Source organism: Tiliqua scincoides, chromosome 4, assembly GCF_035046505.1.
Source record: "Tiliqua scincoides isolate rTilSci1 chromosome 4, rTilSci1.hap2, whole genome shotgun sequence".
NCBI lineage: Eukaryota > Metazoa > Chordata > Lepidosauria > Squamata > Scincidae > Tiliqua > Tiliqua scincoides.
This window is the reverse complement of record NC_089824.1, coordinates 107,704,437-107,722,968: the sequence shown is the minus strand read 5'-3', so window position 1 is coordinate 107,722,968 and position 18,532 is coordinate 107,704,437. Positions and strand designations below refer to the sequence as shown.

The following is an 18,532-nucleotide window of genomic DNA, read 5'->3' as shown; positions in this document are numbered from 1 at the left end:
CCTTGGTTCACCTTTAAATATTAAAACAATTTTTTAAATCCAAGGATGACAGTCCAGTCTCGTGTTAGTCTGCAGCAGCAGGTCCCCAACTGACTAATTAGAATTCTGAAATGTTGGTTTTGAGTCATAATGGAGTGAATCTACTCTTGGAACCACTTATGGGAATTAAAACATTTCTGGAACACATCAAAATGATACATATTGGTGAATGCTAAACATCAAACATCCATCTCTGATGTGTCCTAAGATAGAAAGTTATTGACACCTGATACTACTAATAGCTCATCAAGCACAATGGGCAACAACTAAGCAGCATATACCACAAAAGAAGAGGCTTTTTGCTCAGTGCATCCTCTGAAGTATACCTCTGGTATTCAAGGTGAAAGTGTGTGGGCTTCCCTTCTACCATAGCTGACTCATAAGATCAAATATGATATAATTGTAAACATATATTTATGACAGTTTCTGTTCTTCAGTGACAAAGTTCTTGATGCAACTCCAACCACAACATCCCTCCTAGAATAAATATCAGCAAAGGTAGGCTTGGTCTGCAATCCTATATGTATTGTTCTGGGAGTAATCCCCATCAAACACAATGGGGCTTACTTCTGAGTAGACATGCAAAGGATTGCACTGTTATATAATTAGTCCCTCTTGAAACCCTCACAACTATCCAAGTGGCTTGTTCTGCGAACTAGACAAGTCATCCTCTTGTAAATCATTCAGAAGGAGAACAGTGGTTGTCTTCTCTAAAGCACATTCAGTGAGTATGACAGACTTCCTATCCTCCACCTTGGAAGGATGATTCTTCCATATTGATCACTGATTTCATATTGATCAATCCATATTGAGCCTCCCCATGGACACATGCCTCTGCCATGTCCCTTAAATCACAGAGATGCTCTTTACAAGTTCTGATATTCTCATTCTGGGTTAATCTTAGCCTTCTCATCAGTACATTCCAGAAATGTAAGAAAGTTTCCAAGGACATCTATAAATCACTGCTCTGTAAATATTTGATATTTGTATCTTACTTCCACAAAACACTATATCTAGACCTCAATGCAAGGCAAACTTTTAAAATGCCCATTGCTCCCTTCCTCTTAAATGACTGTATTTTATTCCTGAACTCAAAGAAGACTGTTCAGTTCTATCAATTTGAAAATGGCCTTGGCAAGTCAACAGACCCAGCCCCCTTTCCCTTTTGTGACAAATCAAACACAACAAGCACAAATGACTCCTGAATCAGCAGTTTGTTCTGTTCCGGTCTCCATTCCTAGCTGTTTCCTTTCAACCACACCAGCAATTAAGGGGGGGGGGGAGAAAGTTGAGTTTAAATTCTCCTGTCTTGAACGTCTTTATAGTCCAGCCAAAATGTCCAAAAATCTGATAGGGCTCCATGATATTCAAAAACCTTCAATTCAAGAGTGGGAAAGGGAAGGATGTGCAAGAAATAAAAACACAGAAAACGCATGTTTCTTAATTGTGCCTTCATGTCTCTAATGCAAGGGAAGGGAAGGCGAAGGATTTACTCAAAAGCACTAATTCCAGGACTTTTTTCTGAGACTGTTTGTGGTTTTCCTACCATTAAAATATTTTAATTCCCTTTTTCTACTGACCTTTCAGTCAGTTCTGACATAAGAGCAAACAGGTTTCTATACGCTCATCTTATTTTGGGTTTGTGAGATTTCTTTCACTTGGGATGCTTTTAGAAGAGGACTTGGGGTTCATTTGAAAACTGCATGCCAAAACTGAACCACAACACCAGCACTCCAATTCTTGCACAATCTGGATTTTAATGTTGTTCTCCAACAGCTGGAACATATTGTGTGGGAGCAGAGGCAGGGCAGCTTCCTCTCCCTAGCATGGTAGAACAAAACAGTTATTAGTTCATTTGAAATCTGTTTTCCAAACAGCTGATCTACCATCCTAGTTATTCCATGTTCTCTCTCCCACATACCGTATTTTTCGCTCCATAAGACGCACTTTTTCCCCCCCAAAACGTGCATCTTATGGAGCGAATACTGCAAAGCTGCAGGCGTTCTCAGGGCAGCAGAGCCTCCTTGGCAGGTGCTTCTGCCCCTGACCAGGGTCCTGCCTGTGCTCAATGGTAATGCAAATGCAAATTGAAATGCAAATGCAGTCGCTCAGTGGTAATGCAAATGTTCATCCTTAGTGACAATGCACTTGCAGAAAAATACTACAGTACCTCATTCTACCAGTGCAAGGATGATAAAGCAGAAAAGGCTAGCATATAAAATTCCTTTTAAACTAGAGGTAGTAAAATATGCTAAGGAGCATGGAAACAGAGCAGCGGAGAGACATATTTTATTACACTATTTGGTTCAGAATATTTTTTTTCCCTGTTTTCCTCCTCTAAAAACTAGGTGCGTCTTATGGTCAGGTGCGTCTTATAGAGTGAAAAATACGGTAACAGGATTCACAGCCTGCTTGTGAGATAGCTTCAAATAACTGATCTTCCCCTAGTGTTATACATTTGTAAGAATCTCACACAAACACACAAAATTTGAAGGCAAGTGAGAATTGTGTTTGAGTGTCTGTTTAGATCTGCCCAACAAGGGTACTCCTCTGTCAGAACTGCTAGCTAGGCTATTCCGTATGCCCTTTTTAATAGCCTCTAAAATAAGCCTGCTTTTTAATCTCTGTCTGAAAATTGGCAGATCTGATCCCTTAGATGAGTCCAGAACTGCCTGCAAATTTCATAACCAATTAATTGAAAAATAGCGATGTTGGAAGCAAGAAAATTTATAGCATGTGTTTTAAATAGTCTCTAAAATGGGTACCCTGTCTGAAAAGTGACATGTTTGATCCCTTGTTGGGGACTATGAATACCTGCAAATTTCTGATTGGATGGAAACAAGAGAGAAGGAAAAATTAGTTCTTCCACTGAATCAATGGGAACAAATTAAATAAATTAATGAATTTTGTGATGATGCAAATATGATTTCAATGACAAGCAAATGACAAGCAAACTTTTAGGAACAAAAATGATTGGAGGCGAGAAAAAAACCCCAACATTTGTTAGCAGCAAAGATACATTTGAAACCTGGGCATTTTTCATCACCACAGCCCCAGAGACTTTGCAAGCCATCTTTGCCACTGGGAAGAGACAGGAGCTGCTGTCTGCCCAGCCGTCTGGATGAGAAGATGATCTTCTGCCAGGGACAAAAACATCTAGTACTACCTGCCATTGGTTGCTAGGTAGTACATTTCTAGGAGTGGGGGTTATCCCCCGCCATAGTCACCATGGAACATCTGAAGCATCAGAACAGACCTACCTTAGTTTGACCACAGCCAAGGAGAAAAATAGTTCACCAGTTCCAAACTGATAGCTCTATTCCTTTACCAGGAAAATCCCTCATAGGCGTGAGCTAATCACTGGTACCCAGTGCAATAGTGCTCCTTTTACTGGCAACCCCATCAATTAGAACTTTATGGTTAAACCAGCCAAACTTCCAAATAAGCTAAATTGTCCTGTAGCTTGACCCACTCCACATCTGTGCATGAGATCATCAGCTAACTTTTCCCTGAAAGGTATAAAGGATATCATCACTGCACATGGGTCTGTATTTGGTTTGTATTTACATTTATATTTACTTACTTGTCTGTTTACATAATGTGGTGTACAAAATAGAAACAAAAAGTACAATCATATTAAAAAAACTTTCTAAAAACAATGGAAAACAAAACAGCAGCCGTTAAAAAAATAGCACAAGAAAAAAGCAGATCTCAGAATAGGGAACTTCTCAAAAATGAGAGTAGTAAAAAGGAAGCTGAAAAGGAAAGTTGAGAGGGTCAAATCTCTCCATAGTGGGTGGAGGTTATTTAAAGCCACAATAATAGAAAAAGCACTGCCAGGTCAAGGGTGACAGCGCACAAGTGGAAACTATCAAGGAACCTATCAAAGGCAAGAAGGCTTCCTTTCAAAAATTGAAGTCTTGCCTGAAGGAGAAAAAGAAAAAGGAACTCAAACTCTAGCAAGAGAAATGTACACTGACCATAATGGAGGGAAAAAGAGTGTGACATGCAGAACTAAAAGCATCAAGGCCAGTGGTGTCACTAGGGTTCGCGTCACCCGGTGCAAGATACCAGCGCATCACCCCCCCATGCAGTGGGTGGGGCAACACCCCAGATGGTGGGCGTGGTGATGTACCATCATTCTGTTCCCACTGGTTTTTTGGCTGTACCTTTTGATAGAACAAAGATAGGACACATTCTGCATGAAATTACACATTGATTGATATATAACATGATGGTATTATTCCTCCAAATTGTGATTTCAGTGATTTTGGTCACTAGTGGTGTCACACACCCCCAGGTATCAACTTACTAACACCTTATTGCAGCAGTTCTCAAACTTTTAGCACTGGGACCCACTTTTTAGAATGACAATCTGTCCAAGACCCACCAGAAGTGATGTCATGGTGGAGGTGAAATCATCAGGCAAATTAAAATAAATAAGTATAAATAATTAAAGTAAAACAAATAATTAAATAAGCTGAAGCCAGCCTTGGTCGACCAAGTGAATTTCCTCTGTAGTCTGCCTGCAATAACACACACACCCCCAAAACCAGTAAGGTTTTCAGCCCTACCCAGTGCCCAGTTCAATTTAAGAACTTCTGTTTAAACCAGATCACTGTCAGGATCCACCTGGCTTTGCAAGTCTCAAAAAGGTTCACCTTATCAGCTGAAGCCTCTGTTTTGATCCCTTTTAGTGTGTGTGTGTGTGGGGGGGGAGATTGGCTTCTGGAGCACTTGCTTAGCTCCAGGTGTGCAGGATCAGGACCATTCTGGTAGCCTTGTACTCTCCTTCACCTGATCTTCCAAACCAGCCAAGGCACATCTGCTTACTCACGAGTAAACGCAACCATGAGGTTTAGTTTCACTTTCCATAGGGCTCAATATATTTATCTGCTTGGAGGGAGGGACTTCCTTCTCAGGTGTTTTTGGGGGCTGCATTCATTGCATCAGGACCATTCTGGTGTTGTTGGATTCCTCTCAGCCTGCCTTTTCCAACAGACTAAGGCACATTCACTTACTCACGAGTAAATGCACGATAGGCTCACTTTCACTTTCTATAGGGATCCATGCATTTTTTTTGTTCTTCAGTTTTTGGGCCATAACTTTTGATAGAAAGGAGATATTTCACTCTAGTTTTTTGCATTGCATTCCGCTTGAAATTCTGCATCCAACGGTATATAACATGATGGGGTTACTCCTAACCACCGTGATTTTAGTGTGTCACCCCCCTGTGCACGTCACCCCCCTGTGCACGTCACCCCCCTGTGCGCGTCACCCGCTGCGGCCTGCACCCCCCTAGCAATGCCACTGATCAAGACAAATAATTTTAAAAAACTTTTTTTAAAAAAAACTTTTTTAAAATCCATCAAAAACAAGAAACCTTCCAGGGAGGCCACCGGACCTCTAGAAAACAAGGGAGTAAAAGGGAAGCTAAAAAGAGAATACCATTGGCCTGCATCTTATCTGAGGGTTACACTCCAAGGTCGGCACAGAAAACCAAAATAACGTACAGTCCAAACTCCCTTAAATCCAAAGAATATGGCCTGTCTCGTTAAGCGCTAAAATCACAATATGAGAGTCATGCGGGAACTGAAACACCTGACGGAATAGGAGCTTCACTCTTTCATTTCAGGTTCACTCCAGGGCATAAACAGAGTAAGCATTCTGGTAGCACAAGGTCCCTTATGGCGGCACAAAAGCCAGGCCACTATTGTATGCTTTTGGGCCTCTGCCACCAATGGGTAGCGGCATGACACACACAGCACTAGTTCCAGAAGCCTCCATTGGAACTGGTAAGTTGGCAGCAGAGGCAGTGGGCAAGGATGGGGAGGGCAGGGGGATTTTCAGGGTGGATCAGGGGAGGGCCAGGGTGGATCTCAGCAGCACCAGCATGCTCCAAAATGCCTGAACTGACCTGCTTGGAGAAGAGGTGACAAAGGATGGGGTTTATTTACACGTTATACATTAACAAATCACTGAGTCCAAATGGCATCCACCCAAGAGTTCTTAAAGACTCAAATGTGAAATTGCTATTATCGTCTAACAAAAATACGTAACTTATGCTTTAAATCAGCTTCCGTGGAAGAGGACTGCAGGGTAACCAACATAACACTGACATTTAAAAAGGGACTTGGGGGGATTCAGGAAATGACAGACCATCAGCTTGATATCTGATTCACAGAAATGGGTGGAAAGCATCTTTAAAGATAAAATGATTAAATATATCTAAGAACAAGCCTTGTTGAAAGCAAATTGGCATTGTTTCTGCAAAATTAAGTCCTACCTAACTAAGGGACAAATCCTATCCAATTTTCCAGCGCTGGTGCAGTCATGCCAAGGAGGTATGCACTGCATTCTGGAGTCGGAAAACAGTCACTGAGACCTTCCCCAGGTAAAGGAACATTTGTTATCTTTCCTCAGGGTTGCATTGCTTTTGCACCAGCACTGGAAAGTTGGATAGGATTGGGCCCTAAGGCTGCAATCCTACTCACACTTCCCTCCTGAACACAATGGGACTTATTTCTGAGTAGACATGCATAGGATTGTGCTTACCGTAACTTTCTGGAGTTTTTGATAGCAGGCATGGGGAGTGTCAGTTATCAGTGTTTCTCAAACTGTGGGTCAGGATCCACTAGGTGGGTCAAGAGCCAATTTCAGGTAGGTACCCATTCATTTCAATATTTTATTTTTAATTTGAAGAGACACTTGGCCAACAAACTGAGGCAAAGAGGCAAAGAAGGAAGGCCCATAGCCAGGGAGACAGACCAGGGACAGACTTCACTTGCTCCCAGTGTGGAAGGGATTGTCACTCCCGAATCGGCCTTTTCAGCCACACTAGACGCTGTTCCAGAACCACCTTTCAGAGCAAGATACCATAGTCTTTCAAGACTGAAGGTTGCTAACTACTATTAGACTTGATGCTACCATGGTATTTGACTACATTTGGGGAAATGTTACAGACCTGTACTTTTAACAGGTTACTACGTATGTATATTCTTTTAGCAATGACAGTAAATGGTACTTACTCCTGGGTAAGTGTGGGTAGGATTGCAGCCTAGGATTGTTAAAAATTTTCCTGCTTGATGATGTCACTTCAGGTCAAGACATCACTTCTGGTGGGTCCTGACAGATTCTCATTCTAAAAAGTGGGTCCAGGTGCTAAATGTGTGAGAACCACTGAGTTATGTGATCCAGCCTTCACTTGCCCTCACTACCTGTCATTCACAGACTTGGAAAAAGAAATCAGAAAACACCAGAAATCAGATGTTTGGGGGGGGGGGGGTGTTGCATTTGGCAGGCTGAAGGAGGTCTTGGACCAGCCCTAGGAGGTAACACCAAGGTGGCCAATCTTGCAGATGACATTGAACTATTCAGGATGGTAAAACTAAAGCAGTTTATGAAGTAGTCCGATGTCTTCAAACCAGATGAATGGGCTACTAAGGGCTCAATCCCAAGCTTCCCCAGTGCCCAGAGGGGCAGCAACACCAAAATGGCCACAACTGTATCCTGTGGGGCCACAATTGTATCCAGGGAAGCTGCCCAAGGTCTCCTAAGAGGAAGGAAAACTCGGTTCCCTTACTGTGTTGAGCCCAGACATCCCTGATGGATCTACTCGGATCTGCACCTGTTATTGAGCGGTTGCAGAATGAAGACGCATGTCAGTCTCCGCAGCTCAGAAGGGGGTTTATGACTTGGCAGCAGCCTCTGCTGCCATCTCCTCCCTCTCCTGGGCCCGATGTTTCCTCCAACCTGCCCACCCTCCCTCCAGCCAGTTCCACCTTCCCATGCCTTCTCCCCACCCTAAAAAACCTCACCAGCAAGTGGGGGTGATACTCACTGCCCAGAGCTCCCCTGACATATCTTCTCGGCTCTGAGGCCCAGCGCCAACTGGCGCTGGCCTCTGCATGGACACTGTGGCCTTACCGCTGGCACCAGAGTGACTTATGGCACTTTTCACAACACCAGGAGCCAGCCGTAAGACAAGAGCACAGATGGTAGTCTGATATGATCAGGCTGTAAATAGCAAATGTGGTTCAGAGTAAGTATCAAGTGAAGGGGTGAAAAATCCCACATAATTTTTACATTGATGGGGTTTGTGATGTCACTGACAAATCAGGGAAGTGTGGTGGTTAGCTCAATGTAGTGGACAGCTCAATGAAAATGATAGCCCATTGTGTGGGAGCTGTGAAGAAAGTAAATTTCATGCTAAGGGTCATTAGGAAAAAGACTGAGATTATCATACTGCCCCTATACAAATCTATGGTGCAAGCATATTTAGAATATTGTGTGCAATTCTGGTCAGTCCACCTCAAAAAGAGGGCAAACCAAAATAGTCAGAGGGCTAGAACACTTTCAAGACACTTAGAGCATAGAGCAGGATTTGGTGCCACAAGATAGCCAACAACTTGGGTGGCTTTGACAAGCAATTGGACAAATTAATGGAGGAGAGGTCTATCAATGGCTATTAGTCATGATGACTCTGTGCCACCTCCAGGTTAAGCAGCAGAATGCCTCTGAATAACAGTTGCCAGGGGGGAGTAATGGTAAGACACAGTATGCATTTCTTGCCTTCATGTGGGCTTCCCAGAGGCAACTGGTGGGCCACTGTCATAAGAACATAAGAAAAGCCCTGCTGGATCAGGCCATAGGCCAATCTAGTCCAGCTTCCTGTATCTCACAGCGGCCCACCAAATGCCCCAGGGAGCACAACAGATAACAAGAGACCTCATCCTGGTGCCCTCCCTTGCATCTGGCATTCTGACATAACCCATTTCTAAAATCAGGAGGTTGTCGGAAAGAGGATGCTGGACTAGATGGGTCTCCAGCCTGACCCAGCAGGGCTTTTCTTGTGTTCAGGCTGCCACAGCCAAGAACACTTTCCTCCCTGTACCAGAACTGAGCTGACAGACCTTTCACACACACAAAAATTTACTCCTGATTTCTTCTCAACGTCCTTAATTTCACCAGTTTAATCAGCTTTTTTCCCTTATTGTTAAACATCTTGGGAATCAGAGACACTTGGCAATCTGCTACAAGTCACCAGGAGATCTACCAGCATATCTGCCTTCTGCCTGCCCTTATTCAGAACTCTAGTTTCTGCATGCACTCTTTTAGCTCTAGCCACCATTTTGAAACAAGCAAGGCAAGTTTGCAGCCGTAAAACAAGCTGTTCTAAAGACCCCCAAAATGGCTGATCAAAAGTGTCTGAGTCAAAAGTAGACCAGGACAAAAGGCTGCTTGTATGTTACTGTGCCACAAACAATCATCATTGCAAATGAATCACAGTGGCTTCTGGTGGAACTGAATGGCATAGATACAAGTAATGGAACTGGAGGTGATTCATCTACACTACATACCATCCTAAACTTCCTTGGTATCATCCAGATTATCACAAAACTATGGATTTTATATTGCATAGAATGAGTGACAGCACAATCCTATACATATTTACTCAGAAGTAAGTCCCATTTTGTTCAGTGGAACTTATTTCCATGTAAGTGTGTTTAGAATTGTCTCCTTGTACAATCTGGATGTGATTGTAACCAATACTCAGTATGGTAGGGCAAACTGGCCTCTTGAAGGGTATCAATATGCTGAGGTTCTGTTTTGTCTCCTGTTTGTAACTCTCTGAAGTTTTCCATGATTAGCACATATTATTAAATAATAAAGAATAGTAAAATAAATCCTAAATTATTCAGTCTCCTTTTCCATCCAAACATGATGCTGAAATTCTGAAAAAGGTAGCTCTTTTAAGGGGTTTAACTGTCACTAGAGGGCTAACAATATCAACTGCTCAAAAGAGGTAAGGGTGTGGATCCCCCCACCCAACTCCTTTCCCCTTTTTTGTTTGTGTATTTCCAGTGATGGGATTCACATGTATAGTATTGCAGTGCAGAGTCCTGTTGTGCACATGAGTCCCACACCAGCAGAAAAGCCTGCTTCAGAGGATCTCCCTTGCAAGATCTTGACAGTAAAAATGGGAATAAAAAATTTACCAACTTCTCCTGGTAAATAACGATGACATTTGCCACGACATTTTGGAAATTAAGGCGAGTCTTTGGCTGCAATCCTAACCTCACTTTCCTGGGAGTAAGTCCTATTGAACACAATAGAATTTACTTCTGAGTAGACCTAGTTAGGATTGTGCCCTTTGGCTGACATCACTTGGTCACTTATGATTTACTGGCGAGTATGTAACATTTTCTAGTAAAGGACAGAAATTAGGATAAATTATTATTATTAGCCAAAGGCTCAAGGTGATTTACCCTGAGATTAACAGTTCTGTGAAAAGATTGCATCACAACATTTGTTTTGGACATTTGCCAAAACATAATAGAAATTGGGGGGAAATTCATCATTATCCAAAGGCATTAGGTATTATTTACATTTACCAGTAGATGTTCCAACAATGAATATAAAATGTTCATTACATGTCCCTTATGTGTAACACTTAACACATTCAAGCAACTAACAACAGCTATGTGAAAATGTCTGCAAGGGTTGTCCTTTAAAGAAGTAAAACAATTAAGTACACCTGCCCTGAGTTTGTTGGGAACCATCGTGATAATAGGCAGGAAAACTGTGCAGTAACTTTTCCTGAAGCTTGTATGTCAGAGCATAATCTCAAAAGCCTGTCATATGCATCAACATTTCCCCAAGGACAGATTTGCACATACCTTTTACCCCATAGACATCCACAATTTTTGTTGTATGGCTGGTTTTCTCCAAGATACCTACAGATGCACATAGATGAAGTAGTAATTTCTGGCAGGCTTACTGATTCCACACCAGGAGGCTGCTGTACAGTCGCATAATATTGGTAAGTCTATGATATCAGCAGAGCATCAAGTATACAAAAATCCATGGATTTCTGCATGGAAAAGCCTATGTGAATCCACCATGAGACACAGCATTGTGAGGCTTCTGGTGCAGACTTACCCTATGGTAGCACAAGCCAATGAAGATCAGGCAAACGAACAACACTATCCATTGTGCAATCATGGACCCAAACTGCAAAGAGAAGCGTCTGGTTTGTTTTCTGTCCTTATTCTCTGCAAGAGCTTCTGTCTGTCCCCTGGCCTTCATCTCCAATTCCTCCTCCATGTAATTGCCTTCTAATAAAAATATACAAAAGAAAAGAAAAATACCCTAAATCTAAGGGTAACCACTGAACTCAAAGAGCTGTGAAGCCCCAGGAACAGTTATTAAGTGCCATTAGGAGAGCACTTTAAACTTTATATGTACACAGAGGTGGGGGACTTCTTTGTGACTAATCTGAAATTTCCCTCTCTCTCTCTCTCTCTCTCTCTCTGGGTAGCTTGTGACAGCTGATATTTGAGTTATTCCAATACACTTATGACTAATGGCAGTTCAAGTGCAAGCACACTGATCCCCAATACATTGACTCACAATAATGGATAATGGATTATAGGAACTTCTTCTGTTTGGACCACTTTCTTGCAAAATTCCCCTTGAATTAAAGGCATATTTCAGAGATTTAGCTTTTTCTGCCACAACCTGAAACAAATGAAGTGAACATGAATGTCTGGCCACACAAAAACTTCCAATCACAGAGACTAGATACTAGTACCAATAGGACAAGAAAATGTACAGGAAAATGATGGGTTCTACACTCATCCAAAATCCTTTAATTCTCTCTTTCACACGGTATAGCCATTCATTTTCACAAGCATGCACAACTGCCACAGGCATGGATCCTCCACCATTCTTCCACTACACACACACACACAGAGGGAGTGTATGTGTATTGGGTACTTTTTTCCTCACTTCTTCACCCAGGCACAAATAGACATTTGAATGTCAAATTAGTCCAATGCAAGCATTAGCTCTACTGTGCACAAGCAGCTAATGAGAGGAGCAAATGCACCAGCCAGCCATCGCCTCTGCACTGGTATGTTCACTGGCCCTGCCTCCTGGGCCTGCAGGCATCCTGCAGGCATTCAGCACCTGTCTACCAAGGGCAGATCAATCATTTGCAGGGATAATCACCTCCTTCCTGCATGATGGACTCGCAACAAAATTACCAGACTTACAGTGCAATAATATATATGTATAGAATGAGGAAAGCCCCCTGGAGTTCAATGAGACCAAAGGCCCAATCCTATGCTTTCCTAGCACCCGAGGCACAGCAGTGCCAAAATGAGGCTAAGGTAGCAGCCACAGATCTCCTTGGGGTAAGGAAACAAACGTTCCCTTACCTTGTGTCGACTTACAGCTCTAATGGGTCTACTTGGATCTGAGCCTGCCTTTGATTGGGCAAAGAACTGAGGAGCCCTGTGTCAGGTTTCCTGGCTTGGGAATATTGGCAGAGTATGTTGCCATCTCCACCCCCCCCCCCAGGATTATTTTACATGTAGTTATTTCTTTATTTAAAAAAAAAAAAAAGACCATCCAAAGTGGCTTACAACACTAGGAGAAAAAGCAGTACAAATATATTAATCTGGTCTGCTTCTATGCTTTATTCTTCCTCCCTTCCCCCCCCCTACTTTTTCTTCTTTATGGGGCAAATCAGAGGAGAAAAACAGGCTATACATTTTAGCCATTAGAAGTTCCAAGAAAACTTTTTTTTACCAGATTCCAACATGATCTTACATGATTTTGTATATCAACCATTACAGCAAAATTCCATGTCCCTTAGACTGAATCATCCAGTTCCTTCCTGAGTGACATGTTTACATTTTTCTTTAAAAAAAAAAAAAACACAGTACATCCTGGAAAAATCTAATGGAAAATTTTGCCTGTTCCCCCTATCAACTAAACTACTCAAGGCACTTTGCAAAATGGTAAATAATCAGAATGCTTGGAAACTTTAAAACTTGTTTGGAGGCTGACAGGGCTAAATGGCTTTTCCCACACCACTTTGGGTTGAATGGGTGGTGGTGGCAGCAACAGTCTTGCTAGAAAGTGGATGTCCACCAACATCCAGCTTGGGTGGGAGATTAAAAAGGGTGAGAGCAGAGAGTGGGGCAGTGGGAAGAGAAACAAGGTGAGGCAACACAGAGGGAAATGGGAGAAATGAAGAAATGGGGGTGGGGAGCACTGGAAGGCAGAACTGAATGGAGTTGAAAAGGAAATAGGAAGTGAGGACAGATGTTCCTGCAAGCCAAATAACCTGCAAGGACTGGTAAATGTACTAATCCTGCCCAAGAAGACAACCTCCCTGCAGCTCATGCCTGTTTCAAAGGAGAAGGGATTTTTCCTTCAGCAGGTGCCATGCAACTGGGCTAGGACAACCAGGAGACACAGCAAAAGCACTGCACTTGCCTGCCCATCTGGCTACTTTGGGGAAATGGAGGAGAAAGAGGAGGAAATGGCCAGGGGAAAAAAGAGCACAACTCTCCCACTTGCAGAGTCACAGACCTCAACACTTTTACCAAGGACACTTATTCCTGTATGGTACATTGCCTATCCTTGCTCATTTGGCACTGCTCCGTAGACAAGCAGCAATGCACAGAAGTCCAGGGTGTGGCCTGTGAGTGAGTTAGTGAGCATTGTGAGCTGTCCCCTCAATGCCTTTTCTCTCCAAAAATCCACTGCATTATTATTAACAGTATTTATATACCACTTTTCAACTAAAAGTTTACAAAGCGGTTTACAGAGAAAAATCAAATAACTAAAGGCTCCCTGTCCCAAAAGGGCTCACAATCTAAAAAGATGCAAAAGAACACCAGCAGACAGCCACTAGAAAAGACACTGCTGGGGTGAGGTGGGCCAGTTACTCTCCCCCTGCTCAATAAAAGAGGAGCACCCACTTGAAAAAAGTGCCTCTTACCCAATTAGGTAATTGCATCTGTATAGGATTGTTCACAGGTGTGTAAGGTTGGTTAGTTGGTAACCGACTGGTTTGTTAAATTGGCGAGTGCGAGAAGGGACAATATTTTAGACTGTGGAATATATGCAATTCTGAATTAACTCATGGGGAAGTAGTTGTTAGCCCAGCTAAGGGGCTGATGGTATTTATTTCTCACATTTTTATACCACCCTTCCTCCAAGGAGCTCAGGGCTATGTACATGGTTCCTCCCCTCCTTTTGTTCTCACAACAACCCTGTGAGGTAGGTAAGGCTGAGAGAAAGTGACTGGCTCAAGGTCACCCAGGAAGCTTTATGGCTGAGCAGGGATTTGAACTGGGTCTTCCAGGTCTAAGTCCTGAACCATCACCATGGTTGACAACTAGGAAACAGAGAGTGGGTGTCAATGGGCATTTTTCACAATGGAGAGAGGTGAAAAGCGGTGTGCCCCAAGGATCTGTCCTGGGACCGGTGCTCTTCAACCTCTTCAAAAATGACCTAGAGACAGGGTTGAACAGTGAGGTGGCAAAGTTTGCAGATGACACCAAACTTTTCTGAGTGAAGACCAGAAGTGATTGTGAGGATCTCCATAAGAATCTCTCCAAACTGGCAGAATGGGCAGCAAGATGGCAGGTGCGTTTCAATGTAAGTGTAAAGTAATGCACTTTGGGCAAAAAATCAAAACTTCACATATAAGCTAATGCAGTGTTTCTCAAACTGTGGATCAGAACCCACTATGTGGGTTTCAGGTGAGTCCCCATTCATTTCAATATTTTATTTTTAATATATTAGACTTTATGCTGCCATGGTGTGTGATTGCATTTGGGAAAATGTTACAACTGTACTTTGAACAAGCTACTATGTATATTCTTTTAATAATGATAGTAAATGGGACTTACTCCTGGGTAAGTGTGGGTAGGATGGCAGCCTCGGATTGTTAAAAATGCTCCTGCTTGATGATGTCACTTCCAGTCATGACATCACTTCTGGTGGGTCCTGACATATTCTCATTCTAAAAAAGTGGGTCCTGTTCTAAATGTGTGAGAACCACTGGGCTAATGGGTTCTGAGCTGTCTGTGACAGATCAGGAGAGAGAGATCTTGGGGTGGTCGTGGACAGGTCAATGAAAGTGTTGACCCAAGGTGCAGCGGCAGTGAAGAAGGCCAATTCTATGCTTAGGATCATTAGAAAAGGTATTGAGACCAAAACGGCTAATATTATAATGCCATTATACAAATTGATGGTAAGGCCACCCCTGGAGTACTGCATCCAGTTCTGGTCGCCACATCTGAAAAAGGACATAGTGAAAATGGAAAAGGTGCAAAAGAGAGTGACTAAGATGATTCCTGGGCTGGGGCACCTTCCTTATGAGGAAAGGCGTTTGGGCCTCTTCAGCCTAGAAAAGAGGCGCCTGAGGGGGGACATGATTGATATATACACAATTATAAATGGGAAGTATAGAGTAGATAGAGAGATGCTCTTTACACTCTCACATAACAGCAGAACCAGGGGCATCCTGCTTGATTGTTGAGTATTGGGAGAGTTAGGACAGACAAAAGAAAATATTTCTTTACTCAGTGTGTGGCTGGTCTGTGGAACTCATTGCCACAGGATGTGGGGGTGGCATCTGGCCTAGATGCCTTTAAAAGGGGATTGGACAAATTTCTGGAGGAAAAATCCATTACGGGTTACAAGCCATGGAGAAAAAATCCATTATGGGTTACAAGCCATGATGTGTATGTGCAACCTCTTGATTTTAGAAATGGGCTATGTCAGAATGCCAGATGCAAGGGAGGGCACCAGGATGCAGGTCTCTTGTTATCTGGTATGCTCCCTGGGGCATTTGGTGGGCTGCTGTGAGATATAGGAAGCTGGATTAGATGGGCCTATGGCCTGATCCAATGGAGCTGTTCTTATGTCCTTACCAACACCCACACACTGAAGTTCTTTCCGTATGTGTGTATATTTCTATGTCGTCTATTATAACCTGCCCTGCCAACATTCAGGGCAGATAACAGAATACTATAATATATTTTCATTCATTAACATAAATGAGCCAACTAGAAAAGAAACCTTCTGTTCATTGCTAGCCCACAATGAAATATTTTTCCCTAACTTTGGGATACTCTGCAACTCTCCCAGAAGTTCCAAAGATGCCCCCTTGTGGCTCAAGCATGATTTTCTGCTGCAACAAACTAACATGGCAACTTTCCTGGAAAGTAGGTGAGATTTATTCTATGAGTTCTGCCTTTCTGGGTGTAGGTGTTTACAAGTTTCATTTCCACCGGAAAGTGTTTAGGGCAGCTATTTAGAAACACACGTCCCAAACATTTAAAACTTGTAATTATATGTGAACTTGTATGAATGCACAAGAGGTAGTAATTTTGTTCCCCCAGAAATACACATTTCTTAGTGAAAGATTGCCCTGTCAGCTGATTTATAGTACCAAAATCTGAGATATACTGGTTTTAAATAATAATAAATTGGTTCAGATTTTTTATACTCCACACTGTACACCTACAAAGACAGGGGTTTACTCAGTCAAATCCCAAGCTTTCATTCATGTTGACTGATGTTTCAGCATGTGAATGTGATCCTGAAGTGCACCTCCATGTTAGGTGCCTGAAGCGCAACCCTTTATAGCCCAGGAAAGCTGTTATAGGAAGAGGGAAGGAGAAATTCTGTAAAGGAAGAATTGTAGACTGGCAAGAAGAGAGTGAGGACAAGACAGAGATCATGAACGAACCATCCGCAGATGACAACATTAATTAACAGATGACAGTATTAAAGGGAGATGTCACTTCCTGCTTGATGACATCACTTCTGGCTCTGGCATCACAATGGGGGCACTTCCTGTTTGATGATATCACTTCTGGCCATGACATCACTTCCAAGTTGATGACATCACTTGCGGTGGATCCTAGACAGACTGTCATTCTCAAAAGTGGGTCCCTTGCTAAAGTGTTTGAGAACAAAGTGATTTTTCCTCTGGACCAATTAGTTGGTCAAGAACAGGAGTTTCTCTCTTTTACTGGAGAGAAACTAATAAGGGTAAATATGGCTGAAGGCTAAATATGATCTATCCAGTATAAATATGATCTACTCAAATATTCCCAATAACAGGAATATTTGCAACTATAACACTTGTTAACAACTGAATTTTGGCCAACAGCATTATCACCTTCTCAGTCAACTCTAATTCTAGAAATACCTATTGAATCAATTGAGAAAAAGAAGCCTACAACATTGAATCAAGTATCTAATGTCACTTAAATACAATATTCATAGAGAGACTTGGAATATAATGTCCTATTTTACATAGCCAGTGAAAAACCGTTCTAGCCACTATGATTACAACATCAGTGGATCTTAAAACTGTGACTGATTCAGCAATTTTTGAGTCTATTGGATCGCAACTATACATAGTAAAAAGAGGCACGTCAAAGAATCTAACTGTTGCCATTGCAGTGAACCTGAAGCAGCATTTAGGCATGTAGTGGTATACTGGCACAACCCTTTTGTGTGGAGGTTATTTGCCATATATTAACTGTGTATTACAGTAATTGTTATTTGTGAACAGGCATGTTCTTCTGAATTATTACATTTTAAACTCCCTTAATTTTATTTTATTTATTTTAAATAAGTTACAGCGCAATCCTATCTTGCCCTGGAACAGGCAGACCAGGAGGCCTGCACTGTACAGCACAAGATCGGGCCAGAAGTGGCTCAGCCGGAGGCAAGGGGAAACTCTTCCCCTTACCCCCCAGGTAAGCCACCATCACCCCAATGGGTCTCCTCGGACTTGCGCCATCTCAGGAGGTGACACAAGTCCAAGGAGAACAGAGTATCTTCAAGCCGCTCTGCGCTGCTCAGGGAACAGGGTTGGAATCCAGCTTAACAGCTGGATCCCAGCCCTATTTCTCCTCCCCGCCCGCCTGCCCCCCGGGACCACCCTCCACTCGCCCTCCCTTGGTCAACGCAACCCTCCCTCCCCAAGTTGGTGCAGAGGCTGGACAAAGCCTCCGCAAGCCGGCACATGTTCCTGCACTGGCCCAGCCAACTCCCAAGGAGGTGCAAACGTGCTTTACGGCACGTTTACCCAACATTAGGATTGCACCCTTAAAAGTGTTAAAATTTTAAATAAATAGAGAGTTGAAAATATGATAATCAGTATACAACAGGCAGCCCAATTCCAAGCTGCCCATCACCCAGAGGAGCAGCAGCGCCAAAATGGGCAGCTGCTCGAGTCTCCTTGGGGGAAGGGATCATTCATAAGGGTGTAGACCCCGTAATGGGCTACACAAGTCTGCACTGGCTATTTTACTGATGCAGAGTTGAGAGTCGCCATGTCAGGCCATAAGGCCCATCATGGGGTTCAGGGTATGGTGAAGCAGAGTTTCACTGAACCCACTCCCTTCCCGCCCCAGTTCCTTCCCACCCTCCCTCTGCCCCTCAACACCTCCCACCACCCCAACAGACCTCTCTGCCACCTGAAGCTCTCCCTTTGCTCTGGGCGGCATGTGGCAGGCCCCCAGCTGGCACTGAGCTCAACATGGACTGGCAATGATCTGGTGCCAGCGCTGTCACAGGGATGCCTTATGGTGTACCTTACAGGGACTAACTCTGCACAAGCAAAATAGCCAGCACAGACTTGAGGAGGGCCGGCACGGAGAGTTCAGGA

At 43.1% G+C, this 18,532-nt stretch overlaps 1 protein-coding gene across 1 annotated transcript in view; it reads right to left on the bottom strand.

Annotated features, from left to right (window-relative positions):
- The window catches only part of TNFSF4 (TNF superfamily member 4), a 33,514-nt gene that overhangs the window by 13,183 nt on the left and 1,799 nt on the right, over positions 1-18,532 (bottom strand). The gene's annotated exons all lie outside the window — the stretch shown is intronic.